At 42.0% G+C, this 10,003-nt stretch overlaps 1 pseudogene; it reads right to left on the bottom strand.

Annotated features, from left to right (window-relative positions):
• Positions 1-8,687: 8,687 nt before the first annotated feature.
• LOC137756381 (AFG1-like ATPase pseudogene) lies at positions 8,688-9,432 on the bottom strand (annotated as a pseudogene).
• Between the last annotated feature and the right edge of the window lie 571 nt (positions 9,433-10,003).

Genomic DNA, 10,003 nt, shown 5'->3' with positions numbered 1-10,003 from the left:
TTTTTCTCTCTCATGCATTTTCCACAACATTCCTGGAAGGTAGAGAATAACATATCTTTACATCATGTTGTAGCTGGAGAAACAGTAATGTACAGAGGTTAAGCAACTTGGCTGGGGGGTCATCCTTCTCTTAAGAGGAAAAGCAGAGACTGACACCCTACATGTCCGAGTGCAGACTGCATGATGCTCAGCTGCACATGACACCGTATTCAAATGTCTTGCTTTCCTGCTGATCTGTGTCACTTCTGAAATCTATCTTCACTTGCGACGCCAGGCTGATAGTCCTGCTTGTATTTACGCAAGTCGGTGAACATCAATTGTACTTCAATTTCCTGTTCTGTAGAGACAAGGGAATGTGATTAGGTCATTAGTGTTTGAAAGTGAATTCCCAGACAACATAAGGAATATGCACAGTATAATAGAGGGGCAGGTGTTATGCTGAGGATGAATAATTGAAGGAACAGTCTCCAAATGCGTGAAGGTCAAAAGTTCCTGGATTCATTAATGCATATTGATAAATCAACCTGTGAAAAAGTTGTACTACGTGCAATCCCCACCAGCAATATCAGACTTTGTAGGATTCCCCCTATGCACACCCACACTGGAAATTCTCAGTAGTTTATTGTTACACTTGAAAAACATGAACATAGAAATTCTCTTATTGTCATCAGATTTAATTGGATAGTAAGGTTATTTAAAAGTATTCCTAGTATGCAGACTATTCTGCTAATCATCATTTGCATTAGTTATTAATGCAAAAAGGTCCAGTGACATCTGCAACCTAACAAACAATGAGTGACGTCCTTATAAGCCAGCAAGTTCTCCTAGGGCTACTGCCTGCATGAAGGCTCCAGGTTGTGTGTGTGTGTGTGTGTGTGTGTGTGTGTGTGTGTCCTCTGGGGGCTCCTAAGGACAATGTGTATCCCTAGAAAGAGATTGAGAATATCTCTTTGTGATATATGTTGAGTTCAAGTTTAGAGAGGAGCTGGATCTGCTCGTTCTTGAGTCTTTCGAAATGGCACAAGAGTTGGACCACAGCAAGCTTCTGAGCAGACAGTAGTCCCGTTCCCCCAGGTGGAAGGCAAGCCTGTCTGTGAACTCACCTGCTCAGGTCAGGGATGGATCCCTCCAGGACATAAGGTGTGGCAGTCTGCCTAAATGCGCTCCTGAACACTGACGTTGAGGGCCCCCATCTTGCAGCCGTCAGTTGCAGAGTCCTGAGAAGCCGCATCCTCTCAGCCACCCACCACCATGGGTTCAGTCATCTGCATGAGGAGCTCTGCACTCAGGGATAAAAATCCTTAAGTTCTTAGCACATCTTTGACACGTCGTGCATCCACCTATTCATCCGTTCATACGTTTAACAGACATTAAGAAGAAACTCTACACTATCCCTTCAGTAAGTTTTAGGCTTCTCCAGAATGGAAACAAGGAAATAAAGTGTGGGAAGGCTGGTGTGGTAAATTCAGATGTTAAATCTAAGAAGAGATAGATCCTTCTCATTAAGATTTCAAGCTGCTCAAGTATCTTATAAATGGTGATTATAGAACATCATTTAATGCTGTGGACCTCTGTCCACATCTCTGGTTACTGACCTCTTTACATATATATTCTGCACTCTGCAACCAAAGATCTACAGTGAATTCTTGATACTCAAGTCACATCCCCCCACCTCCCCTCCAACTCAGTCTTCATCTCTCATCTAATGGGGACGTCCCTCCACTCCTCCACTGAAATTTATCTTGCCAAAGTCAACAACCACCTTTTTGTCACATTTATACATCATGAGTGTTGAAATGCATGGTCAAATGGAGACAGAGGTTTCTCTTCCCAAGATACAATTAAGTTGCTTGTCTACAAACCAGGATTACATTGCAAACTGATACTGTCGGTTACCTGAAATCTAGAATTGTAAAACACCTTCCATGGAGACCAAGTCAGATAATGGGGAAGTGTGTGCTATAGACAGTAGGCTTTCAAATGAAGTTGAAAATGTCCCCCACATGTCTCATACTTTTGCATCATTGGAAGGGATTTTACAAATAGGTCTACAGCAGGATAACAATGTTTATTAGGGTCGCCTCACTAGACTGTGTCTCACCTGCCTCTTTTTTTTTTTTTCTCAAGGTATTTCCAATTATGGAATGAAATCATCTGAAATTGTAATGTTGTCTCACGTGTTGAGGCGCCATATGGCCCAGCAGTTCCACTTCTAGTTACATACTCAAGAGAAATGAAAACACGTCTACATAGAAACTCGGAGAAAAATATTCATAGTACCATTACTCATAACAGCCAAAAAGTGGAAACAACTCAAATGCCTATCAGTTGATAAATGCACAAGTAAAATTTGGCATAGCCATACAACAAACTATTATTCAGCCATGAAATGAATGAAGCACTGATACATGTACAACATATATGATCCTTGATACCATTATGCTAAATGAACAAAGTCAAACATAAAAGACCAAATACTATATGATTCAATTTATAGGGAATGTCCAAAATAGGCAAATCCATAGAGACAGACAGCAAATCAGTGCTTGCCTGGTACTAACTCTGGGTACGGGGGTTTAGTGTTTTCAAGGATTATGGAAGTTTTGGGAACTACAGAAATGCCTAAATTCAATTATGTTGATGGTTGCATTCATTTACTAAAAATCATCACACTGTACCCTTAAAATGTGTGAACTTTATTGCCTGTAAATTTTACCCAAAGAAAGCTGTTTAAAATAAAAAAAATAAAAAATAAAAATAAAATATGATGTTGGCCTGGTCTTCTTTTGTACCACCATAACAAGCAAATTACATTCAGGATGGACGTAGTTAAGGATGGTGATAGGAGTTGGTTATAAGGATTGCCATCCTGATAATTCCCTACCTTCATTCCTGGGGCTGGATTTAGGAAGGGAGAACGAATGAGAAGCAAGGCCATGAAGGGGTTGAAAGAAACAGAAGGAAATGTGGTTGTCAGTGCGCACACACACACATGCACCCATACACTGACACACTCACACCATATATATTCATACGTCGACCAGGCTGCGTTTTGAATCCTAGGACTCTCACAAGAGAGTGCAATGTGTGCTCAAAGAGGACACGTTCAGCTCATGTGCAAATAGCCACATGAATCCTGAACTGTGCCCTTCAGCACAGTTAAATGTCATCCACACAGCCTTGACAATGGGGAATATAAGAAACACTGAATTCCAAATGACACGAGGTAGTGAGAATCCATTATGTTACATCCATAGGATGGAGTTCTAGTCAGGCAGCAGAAACGAGTTATAGTGACGACAAGGAGAGAGGATTTGTTGCCTATCAGATTAGCAACGATTCACATTATTTCTAAAGTGTGCAGAAACAGGAATTTTCATATAGTATTGTTAGAAATATAAAACAGTAATAGTTTGTTCAAATAAAATAGTTTTTACATTGTTTTGAAAGAACACTTCGGGAACTTATAAAAATGCTTACTAAGATATCTGCATGTATATGAACAAGAATGTTAAGCACACTATAGTTTGTAATAGAAAACGTGGTAAAGGAACTATATTTACATCACTAGTACTGGAAAAGTGAATTCTGGAGCATCCATATGATGCAACAACAGGTCAATATAAAAAAAATAAGTGCAATTTTATTGTCAAGTAACTTAAAACGTTATCACAGAAATTCACTTACATGGAAATATGGTCACAATAAGTGCCAAGGTGGGTTACAATGATCATAAATGACAGGGATCCAGTTTTGCTTATGTAGGTGTATACCTCTTTATCCAGAGGTCTTTAAAAATAAAAAATAAAAAAAAACATTTCTGTTAAAACATAAAAATAAAAATGGTCTTTCTGTTGAAATCACATAGAGCTTTCCACTCAGCATAGAAAGAGGCTGCACTTTCTGTCTAGATACCTCAGTATCCCTGTACCCGGAGTGTGTCCCTTTTCCACCCAGACTTCCAGAAAGCTCTCTGGATTTAGGCCTTTCCCTCCCACCTTCTGGCTCAGCGATGTTCATGCTGCAGTTCAGTCCACTGTCACGAGGTGGCACCATCGTACCTCCATTGTCAAACTTCTCTACAAAGACGTTCATTCAAAGAGCAAAAAAAAATACCATCCTCTTCCTCAAAACCCAGCCCATGAACCTATGTACAGAATGATTCTAATTTTGCCTGAAAAACCTGTTAGGTGTAAAAGAAGAGTGTAAAAACATATACTCCGGGTCTTGAATACGAAGACGAAATACCAGGTGGCAGTAGCGTGTTGGCAATGGTCGGCTGTTGAAGGGCTTTGCAGGACTGGTGGGAGGTGGAAGAGAGAATGGGGCTCCAGAGCGGGGTCTTGGCGGCTGTGTCCAGTGTCATGGACAGGGTATGACAGACAAGGAGTGGGAAAAGTTCTGGACAGACTCTACGGGGTGGGTGGGGTTGGAGGGTGAATACCCTACTCTCTGGGAGGGACCCCCCCCCCTCTGCAGTGTGGACACTTCAACCTACACTTAGGAGGGAAGGAGATACCTCAATGAACTCGATGTTCTTTTCGGGTCAACAGCAGATGGGACTGCTCTAGTAATACATATAAGTTTCACAAACATAATTAGTGTCTTAGTAAACAAAACATTCCAAGATCTTCTTATTCTTGGCGTCATGTGCTCATTTTCTTTGTAAAAGAAAAATGGAGGTGGAAGCCACCTGCTGGCCAGATCCAGGATTGCAGCTCTGAGGCTCCGACCAGGGAGCCTGGCAAAGGAGAGTGAGGACGAAGTTTGGGCTCTGGGTTAATGGTTTTAGCCAGTGTTTTCCGGAATTTTTCACTTACTGGTGGCAATTTCTCTGTATCTACCATTTTTCTGGCATATCTAAATCTGAGATAGGAATCAAGCTCTGGTCTGATGTGAAGATAAAGATTGTGGAGTGTACAAGCCATAGGACATACAGAAACACACACACACACACACACACATAAACACACTGTCAGTTCAATTTTAAAATCTACTTTGTTCTTCTATAAAATTGAATATAATGAATGTTTATAACGTGAAGAATGTATGTGCAAACATATGTGCACTATCATCTTCATCGTCAAGAGGGATTTTTGGGTGAGTACCCATGGGGCCACAATATCAGGGGAGTGTAAGAGGCTCACTTCTCAAGCCTTGGAAGCCCATTTTCTCAAAGGGAGGCTGCTCTGTGTCCTGTCCTTAGGGCAAGGGATGTAACTTCATTTGAATCCTGCCACTTATCTGGAGAGGTGCTGTCGGTTCTATGAGCCTGGGCTTTGTTGTCTACGAAATGGGACTCAGGATCCTTTTGTCACACAGCCATGCCAAGGAGAAAATGAGAAAACCTGCCCAAAGTATATGGCATATTGTGGGACTTCGAGGGCTCTTTAAAAGTCAAGACTCAGTAGCAGGGGCTGACTGAGCCTTAGGGCTAAGGCAGGCACTGTGGAAAGGTGTTCTTCATTCTTTCTCCTAATGAGAATATAGATACCTTTATGAAGGAAGCAAATCTCTCTCTGGTATGCCTTGAGTTCAAAGTTTTAAAGACAGAAGGATCTCTAGTTTCTTGGGAGACTCAGAAGCTCCTAAGAGCTGCCCAACATCGTGCCTCTGAGCAGACCCTAATCCAGTTCCCCACGCTGGGAAGACAGACTTGCCTTTGACTCACCTGGTGAGCTCAGTGAGAGGTGGCACCAGGGCAGCGAGTTGCGGTGTTTGTCTAACTGCTGCTCCTGGACTGCTCTGTATGTTAATACGTTTATAGGAAAATTCTAGACCTGTTTCCCATTCAACTGTGCAGGGGTCCTCAGATCATGTCACACAAGGATTTCAGCCATGTGCTGCCTCCCTGAGAGGCAAAAATCCACAAATTACTACCATTTCTTTGACACACAATTATCCATTCTTCCTATCACTCATAGCTAAATAGATATTGAGCTCAAAAACCCATACTGTTCATTGGAGGCATCCCATTAACTCTAAAGTGGAAATAAGAGGGAAATATGGGGAAATTCTTTCAAAGGTTAAATCTGAGATGACATGACTCCTGCAATATTAACTTTTATACTTTCAAGGAACTGAAGATGTAAAAAAAAAATCCCTCTTTGGACCCCTTTTCCCCATTCAGTCACAGGCCTTCTCTCTCTGTGTGTCTGTCTCTGTTTCTCTCTCTCTCTTTCTCTCTCTCTGTGTTTGTCTCTGTTTCTCTCTCCCTTTCTCCCCCGTCCTTCAAAATCAAAGTTCCAGAAAGCATTTTCTGCATTCCCGGTTAACATTCTTCACTTCCCACTAACCTCTTATCTCACTGCACTATTGAATCTTGCAATGAACGTGCTCTCACCAAGGTCACTAGGTCCAGCTATTTGTATAAATATGTTAATACATGAAAATTGCCTTAATGACCTCCTAAATTATACATGCTATGCAGACCGCTTCTGTTACTTAACAACAAAGCTTTGACAGTTTCCCAGGCTCTGGAGTGTGAGGTACAAACCCAAGCTTTCCTGTTCTCTAACTGTGTAGTCCTAGGCCAAGTTCTCTCTGCCCCTCAGTTTTTCATCTACAAAATGGGGTTGAGCAACAGTACCTACCTCATAGGGGTGCCTGGCGCATTAAATGAATCAATACAGTAAAAACCATTAGGAGTTTAAAACTTTAGCCATATTTATTTTTCGTATATACCTTTATTATCATTACTATCCCCACAGGCACACACAAAAAAATAGGATACAGAGTGGTGTTTATTCACGATCAATGACATTTGGGGTATATGGTTAGTGAGTGTGTGTGTTTCCTAGGGCTGCTGTTACTAATTAACAGGAACTTCGTGGCTTAGAACAAGAGAAATGCATTATCCCATAGTTTTAGAGACCAGAAATCTGAAATCAAGGTGTCGGCAGGGTCAAGCTTCCTCTGAAGCTTCCAGAGGAGAATTCATCCTTTCTTCTTCCAGCTTCTGGTGGCTCCTGGCTTCCCTTGGTTTGTGGCAGCATAACTCCTGTCTCTGTCTCTGTCTTCACATGGCCTTCTTCCCTGTGTGTGTGAAATCTCCCTCTTTTCTTTTTTTTTTTAAATTAATTAATTAATTTATTTATGGCTGTGTTGGGTCTACTTTTCTGTGCGAGGGCTTCCTCTAGTTGTGGCAAGCGGGGGCCACTCTTCATCGCGGTGTGCCGGCCTCTCAGTATCGCAGCCTCCCTTGTTGCGGAGCACAGGCTCCAGACGCGCAGGCTCAGTAATTGTGGCTCATGGGCCCAGTTGCTCCACGGCATATGGGATCTTCCCAGACCAGGGCTCGAACCCGTGTCCCCTGCATTGGCAGGCAGATTCTCAACCACTGCGCCACCAGGGAAGCCCCTTCCTTTCTTTTATAAGGACATTAGTCATTGGGTTTAGGGACCATCCTAAATCCAATCATCTCTTGAGATCTTTAACTTAATTATATCTGCAAAGACCCTATTTCCAACTAAGGTATGGGGGTGTTACGATTTGGCAATATTGGGGGGCACACAATTCAACCCACTACAGTGAGATAAGTTATAAAATTAAATGTAAGATGAGATCTTATGATTTGTATGTAAATATATAAATGTATGCATACATGTATAAATATATAATACCTGCATAAGAATAATTCTGGAGGAATATAATGCAGATGAAAACATTAGAAGGGCTTTTCTTTTCTTTTTTTGTAAAATATTTATCGGGCTTCCTTGGTGGCGCAGTGGTTGAGAATCTGCCTGCCGATGCGGGGGACACGGGTTCGAGCCCTGGTCTGGGAGGATCCCACATGCCGCGGAGCAACTAGGCCCGTGAGCCACAGCTGCTGGGCCTGCGCGTCTGGAGCCTGTGCTCCGCAACGGGAGAGGCCGCGACAGTGAGAGGGCCGCGCACCACGATGAAGAGTGGCCCCCGCTCGCCGCAACTGGAGAAAGCCCTCGCACGGAAACGAAGACCCAACACAGCCAAATAAATAAATAAATAAATAACATTTATAAAATATTTATTAATTTATTTAAAATAACTATGATAAAACCATTATATTCAACCCATAAAATTAACAGAAATAACATTTTTATGAAAATAATTATATTTCTAAAATGAAAATAGTAAGAAGAGTAGCATTGTTTTATACTTTGGGCAAATCTCTTTAATGTCTGGCGTAATAGAAGATAGTGGAATTCTCATACCTGCTTCTACAGTCAGACTATTGTTATATGTTGCTTTGGTTGAGTCATATAAGAAAATCTAGCCTCACACAAATGTGTAGTTGGAAAAGGGAAAAGTATTTTAACAGCCTTGTTAGATACTTGTGGATTTTCTTCTTCGCTGCTACATGAAAACTCAGCAAGAACTTCCTTCCAAAGAGTTCACTATGGAAAGAGGGGGAAAAGAGTAACTTTACAGTGGGGACAAACACTACCTCAGACAAGTGTGATCAAGGTTAACATCAACAGTGTTAAGTCATATTGATCATATGTGCCCTTGATATGATCTGGTGAAAATAGCACTTGACCTCTGTGGTCTTCCTCCCAAAGCCCACAGTTCCAGTCAAATCATGAGAAAAACATCAGACAAATCCCATTTGAGGGGCAGTCTACAAAATAACTGACCAGTATTCCTCAAAACTGTCAGGGTCATCAAAAAGAAGGAAATTCTGAGAAATTGTCACAGCTAAGAGGAATCTAAGGAGGCATGATGACTAAAGGTAATGTGGTGTCCTGGATGGGATCTCTCTCACATGGCTCTTCAGATGTGCAGTCGGCAACGGCTCCACAGGCTTTATGCAGCCGCAGCTCTCTGCCTTGCACCTTTAGAGTCCTCGGTCTAGTTAAATCGCTTTGTTTCTGAGCCAGCTCATCAAACAACTTATCCATGACAGCCTCCACATCAGCTTCACTTGTGAGATAGTAGAGTTCTCCTGCAGCAGGAAGTTCCTTTTTCCGATCATCTATCCCAGAATCTAGCTGGACCATATTACAGTATTCCAGAAAGAAATACAGCATTGCCCACATACATGCATCCCACTCTCTCATTGCCTCAGAGACCTTCAGGACAGCTACGAATGGTACAAAGTTAGCTCTTTGGAGTCCATTTTTATAGAGATCATCTGGTGGCCAGTTGGATGTTGCCACAACGACGACCCCATTTTTGAACAGGTTTTCAAAAAGCTGTTTCAGAATCATGGCATCAGCAATGTCCGTGACGTGAAATTCATCAAAACATAAGAGACGTGCTTCTTCACTGATTTCTTCAGCTATAGGAGCTATTGGATCGTATGATTTAGCCATGAGTCCTGGTTTCCTTTTTGGCAAACTCTGTTTAAGGCGGTGTATTCTTTTGTGAACATCTAGCATGAAACCATGAAAATGAACCCGTTTTTTCCTCTTCATTTCCACATAAGCATAAAACATGTCCATCACCATTGTTTTCCCTGTACCTTAGAAAAAAAGGCCTTCTGCCTCTATACTGTATCCTTTAAGGTCCTCATGTAATTCCTGCAAACACTGTATGACTCTTCTTTGATGTTCATCGCCCTTTAGCTCACGAGCTTTGATCAGAAAGTCAGAGAGGTCCAGTGGTCCATGGCAAACAGCTAAAGCTGTTGAGTAAACCTCTGTAGCAGCAGTTGGAGACGTACTCTCGGGGGTCTGATCGGGGGTCTGAACTGTATAGGCTTTACAAAAGGGGTTTCCAGGGGCGGTGACCGAAGGGGCGAGAGCAGCAGCCCAAGCCCTGCACCCAACACATCTTCCTCTCAGCCGGCTCGGCGCTAAGCACATAGAAGGGCTTTTCTTCAGATGGTGGGCTTTGAGGTATTATTATTTTATTTCCATTTGTATGTTATCTATTTTTAACTGTAATAAATTCCTATTGCCCTTGCAATTATACAAAATATTAAAAAGGCTGGAGAAACATAAACATTTTCTGCTCCAAGCACAGGAGAGTTATCCACTTTAGTAGGGGAACATCCCGGAGGCACAGGAAGGGAGACAGAATG

This window comes from Eschrichtius robustus, chromosome X, assembly GCF_028021215.1.
Source record: "Eschrichtius robustus isolate mEscRob2 chromosome X, mEscRob2.pri, whole genome shotgun sequence".
Classification (NCBI taxonomy): Eukaryota; Metazoa; Chordata; class Mammalia; order Artiodactyla; family Eschrichtiidae; genus Eschrichtius; species Eschrichtius robustus.
This window is presented reverse-complemented; position numbering and strand designations above follow the sequence as displayed.